Genomic DNA, 8560 nt, shown 5'->3' with positions numbered 1-8560 from the left:
GGTTTACAGAGAATGTTTCGAAAAAGAAAAAACATCCAGTGAGCGGCAGTTCTGTGGGCGGAAATGCCTTGTTGATGCCAGAGGTCAGAGGAGAATGGCCAGACTGGTTCGAGCTGATAGAAGGGCAACAGTGACTCAAATAACCAAACGTTACAACCAAGGTGGGCAGAAGAGCATCTCTGAACGCACAGTACGTCAAACTTTGAGGCAGATGGGCTACAGCAGCAGAAGACCACACCGGGTGCCACTCCTTTTAGCTAAGAACAGGAAACTGAGGCTACAATTTGCACAAGCTCATCGAAATTGGACAATAGAAGATTGGAAAAACGTTGCCTGGTCTGATGAGTCTCAATTTCTGCCGTGACATTCGGATGGTAGGGTCAGAATTTGGCGTCTACAACATGAAAGCATGGATTCATCCTGCCTTGTATCAACGGGTCAGGCTGGTGGTGATGGTGTCATGGTGTGGGGAATATTTTCTTGGCACTCTTTGGGCCCCTTGGTACCAATTGAGCATTGTTGCAACGCCACAGCCTACCCGAGTATTGTTGCTGACCATGTCCATCCCTTTATGACCACAATGTACCCAACTTCTGATGGCTACTTTCAGCAGGATAATGCACCATTTCATAAAGCTGGAATCATCTGAGACTGGTTTCTTGAACATGACAATGAGTTCACTGTACTCAAATGGCCTCCACAGTAACCAGACCTCAATCCAATAGAGCATCTTTGGGATGTGGTGGAACGGGAGATTCGCATCATGGATGTGCAGCCGACAAATCTGCGGCAACTGTGTGATGCCATCATGTCAATATGGACCAAACTCCCTGAGGAATGCTTCCAGCACCTTGTTGAATCTATGCCACGAAGAATTGAGGCAGTTCTGAAGGCAAAAGGGGGTCCAACCCGTTACTAGCATGGGGTACCTAATAAAGTGGCCGGTGAGTGTATATATATATATATATATATATATATATATATATATATATATATATATATATGTATATATTTATGTATTCCTCCGTCAAACCATAACCTCAAAAACTTAAATTGTTTTATTCTTTCTAATGCTTGATTCTACAACTTTAGTTTTACCTCAGTTTGCAAAATGCAATGGTACAGGACGGTGCCATGCAAGGTTGGGATCTCATGTGTGGGTTAACTTCTGGACCCCCATGGCACTGGATGTTATATAGTTAGTATACTTATATAGTTATATATATAGTTTAATTGTGCAATTTAAAGTAAAAATTATGCTGAAAATGTGATAACAAGTGGTACAATTTTGGTGAAATAACATTGCCAACAACTCTTATGTATAAAATGATAAGCAGGAGGGAAATGTTGGATTTATTAATCCTTTACCATTTGATTTAAAATCTTGTTGCTCTTTGCAATGTGTGTTTGTGTGGAGATAAAATGTGCTCTTTTGATCCTTGGTGGGAAGAAGCAACTCATGTCTGCTGAATACACAAAGGTTATGATGTGCTAGGTAGTGTGCTTGGTTTGACTAATTTTGATTCGAAGACAGTGAGCAGAAAGCCCAGATGAGCAGCGAACTGTATCACCTGCAGTTTGTTTTAACAATAAAATATGTTGTGACAATTTAACCGCACCCTGCTTGCATGAAATAAAAAAGTCCTGTAAGGGGACGTACTGTTTGAGTAGAGCTGTCATGATCGGTTCTCTAAGAGAGACCCAAAGATGCAGAACACCACTGACGGACACAGGATGAAAAGTTTAACAAGTTTATTTGCACAAGCACGTAATATGCAGATGACTGGTTTGGGCCTGGAATCTGGTTTCACCGGAGTCTGCGTGAGAGACAACACAGTTAAGGACTGTTGACGGGGTTTTGGTTTCCAATGGTGCTCTGATAGTACCTTGAGGGTTCTTGAGGTTCTCCTTGGGAGAGTCACTGTTGGTTCTGGAGAAGGATGTGTTAGCAGAGTCCGTTAGCTGCTTCAGCGTCTCACGTCTTATTAGGACAGACCTTGGCTTGGGTTTTCCTAGCTCTTGCCCAGAGCTGCTTAGAGGTTGACTGAGAATCTTCAGGGTTTGGCTCGGAGGGTCGGCTCAGCAGGTTAGCTCTTCCAGAGCTTTCACGGAGGAAGCACGAGTCACCTAGAGGCACAGAGACAAACGTTAGAATCCGACTCGGGATTAAGGACATGGAAAAATCACTGAGATCAAGGCTTTAGCGCTGACCAACTCTGAGCTCACTGCGGCGTTGAGGTAAGGTCTGAAGGCAGCTTAAGTAGTGGATCCTCTGATGGTCTTGATGAGCTGCACCTGTGCAGGAGGCTCCCTCAGAGGATCCACGGCGGACTCTGCTGGAGAAAAGTGGTATTTTCTCCAGCTCCCAACAGTACCCCCCCCTCAACGACTGCCCCTTGGCGGTCCGGAGGAAGTGGAAGGACGGGAATGCTCGTACTCCTCGATCAGGGCAGGATCGAGGATGTACGAGCCTGGGACCCACTGACGATCTTCAGGTCTGTAGCCCTCCCAGTCGACGAGGTACTGCCAACCGCGACCTCGTCGACGGGAGTCTACAATACGGCGGACCGTGAAGGCTGGATGGCCATCGACTTCCAGAGCGGGTGGTGGGGAGTCGGATGGCGGGCACAAGGGGCTCGAGGAAACAGGCTTGATCTGGGAGACATGGAAGGTCGGATGGATTCGGAGGGAAGGAGGAAGTTGGAGACGGACAGCTGATGGGTTGATCACACGGGAGATTTTGAATGGGCCTATGAATCTCGGGGAAAGTTTTCGAGACATCCCCTTGAGGGGGATGTCTCGAGTGGAAAGCCACACTTCCTGGCCCACAGAATACTCAGGGGCGGGGCGTCTCTTGGCGTCAGCGAAACGCTTGGTTGATTCAGCTGACTGGTTGAGTGTGGCAATGGTCTCCCTCCAAATCCTTCGACAGCGACGGATGTGATGATTAACGGACAGCACCGATATCTCTCTCTCATCTGCGGGGAAAAGAGGTGGTTGATATCCAAGACTGACCTGGAAGGGCGACTGTCCAGTGGATGCGGAACGGAGAGAGTTGTGGGCATACTCTATCCAGGGAAGGTATAGGCTCCAATCCACCGGGTTATTGGACGTTAGACAGCGGAGAGTGGATTCCAGATGCTGGTTCATACGCTCGGTCTGGCCATTAGTTTGGGGATGGTAACCTGAGGTGAGAGATTGTTTGCAGCCGAGCGCAGAACAAAAGGCTTTCCATACCTGGGATATGAATTGGGGACCTCTGTCTGATAGTATCTCCTGGGGGATGCCATGAAGCCGGAACACATGTTTGATAAGAAGCTGGGCTGTCTGGAAGGCCGTGGGAAGTTTTCTCAGCGGGACTAGATGGCAAGACTTAGAGAAACGGTCGACAATGGTTAGTATGGTAGACATACCTCGGGAGACAGGGAGACCGGTGACGAAATCAATGGCTATGTGGGACCATGGACGCGAGGGAACAGGTAGAGGTTGAAGAAGACCAGAAGGAGGTTGATGCGAAGCCTTGTTGCGAGCACATGTGGGACAGGCCAACACATACTCTCTAACATCACGATGGAGCGTGGGCCACCAGAAGCGCCTGGAGATTAGAGCGACAGTTCTACTCACTCCTGGATGGGCGGAGAATTTTGCGGCGTGCATCCACTGGATCAGACGGGACCTGACAGAAGAAGGAACATATGTGCGGTTAGACAGACCGGTACCTGGATCAGGTTCGGTGGCTAGGGCTGAGTTGATTAGGTCCGTTATTTCCCAGTTGACCACTCCAACGGTGCATGAGGCTGGGAGGACAGGTTCAGGTGTCTCTGGATGATCGGCAGAGTAGAGACGAGAGAGAGAATCGGGCTTCACGTTCTTGGATCCGGGTCTGTAGGTGATAATGAGGTTGAATCTGGAGAAAAAGATGGACCACCTGGATTGGCGAGGGTTAGCTTGTTTGATTGACTGGATATGAGCCAGATTTTTGTGATCAGTCCACACAAGGACCGGATGCTCAGCTCCTTCCAGCCAATGCCTCCATTCCTCCAACGCCAGTTTGATTGCCAGGAGCTCACGATCACCCACATCGTAATTTTGTTCAGCAGAGGAGAGCTTACGGGAAAAATAGGCACAAGGGTGTATTCTTTGATCTGAGTCGTCCTTTTGGGAGAGAACAGCTCCAACACCGGAATCTGAAGCGTCCACCTCTAGGATGAATTGTCTCGAAGGATCAGGTTGAATTAGCACGGGTGCTCTGGAAAACATGGATTTCAATTTCTCGAATGCAGCTTGGGCCTCGGGAGTCCACTGAAAAACTCGTTTGGAAGAAGTTAGTGAGGTTAATGGCAGGGCGGTTTGGCTATAGTTCCTGATGAAGCGGCGATAGAAGTTAGCAAACCCTAAAAACCTTTGTAATTGCTTTCGATTCTCAGGTACTGGCCAATCTAGGACTGCCTTGATCTTGTCCTCAGAAGGTTTTACCTGGCCGCCCTCGAGCACAAACCCCAGAAAGGTGACTGAAGACTGATGAAATTCACATTTCTCGGCTTTCAGGAACAGTTTATTCTCCAGTAGTCTCTGTAGAACGAGACGGACGTGTCTCTTGTGTTCATGGAGATCCTTGGAATAAATGAGAATGTCGTCAATGTAAACAAACACAAAAACGTTGAGGAAATCTCTGAGAACATCATTCACAAGGGCTTGGAAACAGGCTGGGGCGTTAGTCAAACCAAAGGGCATCACCAGGTACTCAAACAGGCCCAAGGGTGTCTTAAAGGCTGTCTTCCATTCATCACCCTCTCGAATTCTGAGGAGGTGATAAGCATTTCTTAAATCCAGCTTAGTAAAGACAATTGCACCCTGCACTGGTTCAAAAGCTGAGGCGAGAAGAGGCAGTGGGTATTTGTTTTTAATAGTTATTTGGTTCAAACCTCGATAGTCAATGCAGGGCCTCAGGGAACCATCCTTCTTGCCCACGAAGAAGAAACCGGCACCCAGAGAGAGGATGAAGGACGGATTATTCCAGCGGCCAATGATTCGTTGATGTATTTCTCCATAGTCTCTCTTTCTGGTTTGGAAATATTATACAGTCTGCTGCTTGGAAGAGGAGCACCGGGTAAAAGTTCTATGGCACAATCGTAGGGTCTATGTGGAGGTAGGGACGTCGCACTGACCTTACTGAAAACGGGGGCTAAGTCTTGATACTCAGAGGGAACTGAAGAAAGGTCAGGAGAGTCCATCTCCCCCCCACCTCTAGGAGGCCCCGCCATCGGGGCAGCAGAACAAAGGCATGTTTCGTGGCACGTCGTAGACCATGATTCCAGGAGACGTTTGGTCCAATTTATGTGAGGGTTATGCTTCTCCAACCACTCGAATCCGAGGACCAAGGGGGAACATGCAGAAGGAAACACAAAAAAGGTGATAGTTTCTCGGTGGTTACCTGACAGAAGTAGCTCGAGGGGCTGGGTTTGGTGGGTTACACGATGGAGTCTCTTTCCGTCTATGGCAGACACACTGAGAGGCTGAGACAGGGGAATGGTTTTAATCTGAAGTTGCTGGACGAGCTCAGAGTCGATTAGATTGCGCTCACAGCCTGAGTCGATGAAGGCGGAGAAAGAGAGACTCTGGTTATTACAGAACAAGGTAGCTGGCAGCAAAAGTCGAGGAGATTTACTTGAATTTATATGGCCCGCCAGACTCCTCATATCCTCTGGCGGGCCCCGGCTTTTGATTTAGCCGGGCAGGAGGCGATAAAGTGACCACTCTCACCACAGTATATGCAAAGTTTTCCAAGAAAACGCCTTTGTCTCTCCTCAGGAGAAAGCCTAGTGTGTCCCACCTGCATAGGCTCATTATCCCTTTCGCCTGAATGAGAGGCCTGAACAGGCAACGATAGAGTCTGTGGCTTAGATCTCTGTGTGGACATCTGCTCTGTAGAGGGAGAGAGAACAGCCATGTTATGAGTGGCAGAGGAAAAATTACTTTGCTTCTTTGAGGTGTTTCTGGCTCGAAATCTGTTATCTAATCTGATGGCGAGACGAATAAAATCGTCAAGGGAAGCTGGTTCATCGAGGGTAGCAAGTTCATCCTTGATTTGTTCATTTAAAGCCATGAAAAATGCCCCCTTTAGAGCGCTCTGGTTCCATCCGGAAGCTGCCGCTTTAACCCGGAAGTTGATTGAGAAATCAGCCACAGAAGAATTTCCTTGTTTAAGGTTGAAAAGAGCTCTGGAATCGATCGTTTGGTCCGTCTCCTGGTTAAATACCTGGGAAAATTCAGCAATAAAGTCAGAAAAACGGCAATTAACACCGTCGTCGATGGCAAATCTTGCCTGAGCCCAATCTAAAGCTCTTCCTGTTAACTGAGAGAGGATGAACGATATCTTCTTGTGGTCTGAAGAAAAACAACTAGGAGAGTTCAGAAAAATCAGTCGGCACTGGAATAAAAAACCCTTACAATCTTTCATGTTACCAGAGAATTTTTCTGGGAGACTAGGACAGAACTCTGATGACGTCACAGGTTGTGACCTCGGGGGAGGAACTGGACCCGGAAATGGTTGCTGTGCTGATGTAGCATTAGCGCCATTGAAGTAGTTAACGTAGCCTTGAATAGCTTGGTTCTGTCTTTCAATATGTGCATTCAACTCACGTAAGGCCTGGCTGAATCCTTGGATTTGAGCAGCCTGTTCGTCTAGCCGACGGAGATGGTGATCTGCTGGGCCTTGAGTTTGGCCGCAGTGTTCTGTCATGATCGGTTCTCTAAGAGAGACCCAAAGATGCAGAACACCACTGACGGACACAGGATGAAAAGTTTAACAAGTTTATTTGCACAAGCACGTAATATGCAGATGACTGGTTTGGGCCTGGAATCTGGTTTCACCGGAGTCTGCATGAGAGACAACACAGTTAAGGACTGTTGACGGGGTTTTGGTTTCCAATGGTGCTCTGATAGTACCTTGAGGGTTCTTGAGGTTCTCCTTGGGAGAGTCACTGTTGGTTCTGGAGAAGGATGTGTTAGCAGAGTCCGTTAGCTGCTTCAGCGTCTCACGTCTTATTAGGACAGACCTTGGCTTGGGTTTTCCTAGCTCTTGCCCAGAGCTGCTTAGAGGTTGACTGAGAATCTTCAGGGTTTGGCTCGGAGGGTCGGCTCGGCAGGTTAGCTCTTCCAGAGCTTTCACGGAGGAAGCACGAGTCACCTAGAGGCACAGAGACAAACGTTAGAATCCGACTCGGGATTAAGGACATGGAAAAATCACTGAGATCAAGGCTTTAGCGCTGACCAACTGGAACAACACTGCGGCGTTGAGGTAAGGTCTGAAGGCAGCTTAAGTAGTGGATCCTCTGATGGTCTTGATGAGCTGCACCTGTGCAGGAGGCTCCCTCAGAGGATCCACGGCGGACTCTGCTGGAGAAAAGTGGTATTTTCTCCAGCTCCCAACAAGAGCTAAGAGACTTTGGTGCACAAGTTCTCTCTCATTTTGCTAAAGCTTGTGAAACTCATAGTCTGCCTGGTCTTTCTTTTTATAGGTTAGGACATTAAAATAAACTTATGAAGAATTACATTCACACTATATTCAACCACCTATGTGTCATCAGCTAATGTCTGAATTTGTGCTAAATAAATTGATTATGTTTTTGTTACAAAAAATTAAAATAAGACTTAAAATTAGACTGGCAAAATACTTCTCACAAGGTCCTGAATTTCAACAGCTTACCCACTCTCAATAAGGTTTAGACAGACCACCGTGAAAGAAAAATGTCCTGAAAATGTCCTTTGAACAAAAATGTGTAAAAGCATCTGCAATTCTGTTTGGGACTCAACATATCCTCCCTTGCAAAAATGCCATAGTAAGCCCCCCCCCTTGACCATTCAGAGCACCTATGTAAAAGCTCAATCTAGCACTGGAAATGACTTTAAGCAAAGTTTTGCTGAAGGCAGTAAAGGTTGCTGATCCACCAGTGACTGTGGAATGTCTGTGTATTTAGTGGGATTGCAAATATAGAAGGGGTTTATACACATCTGCAAAGTGTTGCTTCTGTTATTTTGCATGCTTGATGGATGGCTTCACTTTTTAGCGTGGCTTTCATGCTGATGCATGTGTATGTTTATGTCTCTGTTTCTCTTTTTGTGTGCAGCTATGTTAAAATCCAAATGGCAGTGTCTGTGATTGATAAAACTAAAACTGTCCCCTGTCGGTGCAGCATAATAAATTACACTTGACAACAACAAAGTGTCCACAGATGACAGCAGGACGCACCACAGCACCAATAAATCTATATTTTCCCTTATGTTTGTTCATTTACTCTCTCTTCTTCCAGCAGAGGTCTCATTGCCAAGTTGTACAAGAGGTTTTATCCTGCTTTTGAACAAATGGGAAGAGAAAGTGAGTAAGCCTGCATATGAGAGTGAAAGAGCTTAATGATATATCAGCAAGGGGCCTTGAAAGCTCACAATGGCTAATGAGTTTTCATTTAAACTAATAGAAGGTTGCAACAAGATATACAGTATTAATGTATACTGTGGATCCATAGTTGGTCGGTGTGTGAAGGTAAGTGAATAGTATGTT

The sequence above is a fragment of the Cyprinodon tularosa genome, unplaced genomic scaffold (genome assembly GCF_016077235.1).
Source record: "Cyprinodon tularosa strain WSP-4 unplaced genomic scaffold, ASM1607723v1 ctg899, whole genome shotgun sequence".
NCBI classification, from domain to species: domain Eukaryota; kingdom Metazoa; phylum Chordata; class Actinopteri; order Cyprinodontiformes; family Cyprinodontidae; genus Cyprinodon; species Cyprinodon tularosa.
Note: the sequence above shows the minus strand (reverse complement) of the source record.